The following is a 1,229-nucleotide window of genomic DNA, read 5'->3' as shown; positions in this document are numbered from 1 at the left end:
ACTTTCTTTGATTGCACAGGGAACAAGCAACACATTATAGAAGCACATGTTTGAAAAATCAATTAAATTTAAAAAAATATTTGAAAGATGAACACGACACGCAATCATGTGTAGCCTAATGTATACAACAGGTCTATCAATTTTTATTGTAATAAGACGTTTTATTAACCAAATAATTTTTATTATCCTTCCCCTTTTTCCCATTACTGGGCATAGCGCGGACCACACTATCCCTTCATACGCCGAGGCCACAGAAACAGGTGAACTCTACTTCACTTCCCACCATGGAACATCATGTTCGAAAAGGGACATTTTTACTCCCCTTCCCTCACCCAAAATAAAATTAACGAGCCGACCCGCGGCGTATCATACGCCGCTATTTAGTTGTTTTATTTTCTACTTTTCAGTAATTCATAGTTTGTGAATTCGACAGTACCAATGCTTCCACTGAAAATATTTGCTTTAAAACACTAACCCCCCCCCTTTCCCCCAACGCCTACCCTACACCTCCCCCCCCCCGTGAAAGCAGCCTCCTCTTAGTTACCTCCTGTAAGTTTTCAAACAAACTTATCTGCCCCTAATAGCCGTCACTAAACCCGGCTCTGTTTGTAAACATTTAGCTTGAACCACAGCTCACTAAGACCATGTAGGGGTGGGGATGGTAGGGAGCGCGTTTACAGCTTGTTTTCTAGCGTCTCCCAGAAGAGAATTATATACATAGATATGGTCGCTTCGCCCCCCCCCCCTCCCAGAAGAGAGTATACCGCCCCCGCCCTCCCAAACGAAATGGAATTTATGTGGAAAATATATACTTTTAACAGTGCCCCCCCCCCCCCCCCCCCGAAATTTCAAGTGCCCCCCCCCTCTGCTCCCGGAGAAAAAAGTCGGGAAGAAACACTGCGCTACAAAACAATAATAAGTCTGATAAAAAACAATACATTGTCCAAAATTGCGTTCTTTAAGCTTTAATTAACCGAAAATCGGACCACTATTGACAACTGTCGCTAACTGCACTCGCAGATAGGAAAAAGAAAACAACCTTCACGTACGATAAGCACTAAACGAACTCGTCCGGACGTATGCCAATAAAATAAAAATAACTAATCACACTGACGCAATCTGTAATTAACCAATATACGCTCGAGTAATTAACACACGGATTTATTAATATATTTCTCCGGTATGTAACAAAAATAACATAGATGCCCTCGAACATATAAGATAAATGA

The sequence above is a fragment of the Physella acuta genome, unplaced genomic scaffold, assembly GCF_028476545.2.
Source record: "Physella acuta isolate Inbredline_101_S28 unplaced genomic scaffold, ASM2847654v3 ptg002312l, whole genome shotgun sequence".
NCBI classification, from domain to species: Eukaryota; Metazoa; Mollusca; class Gastropoda; family Physidae; genus Physella; species Physella acuta.
The sequence above is the reverse complement of the archived record's forward strand: the minus strand, read 5'-3'. Positions refer to the sequence as shown.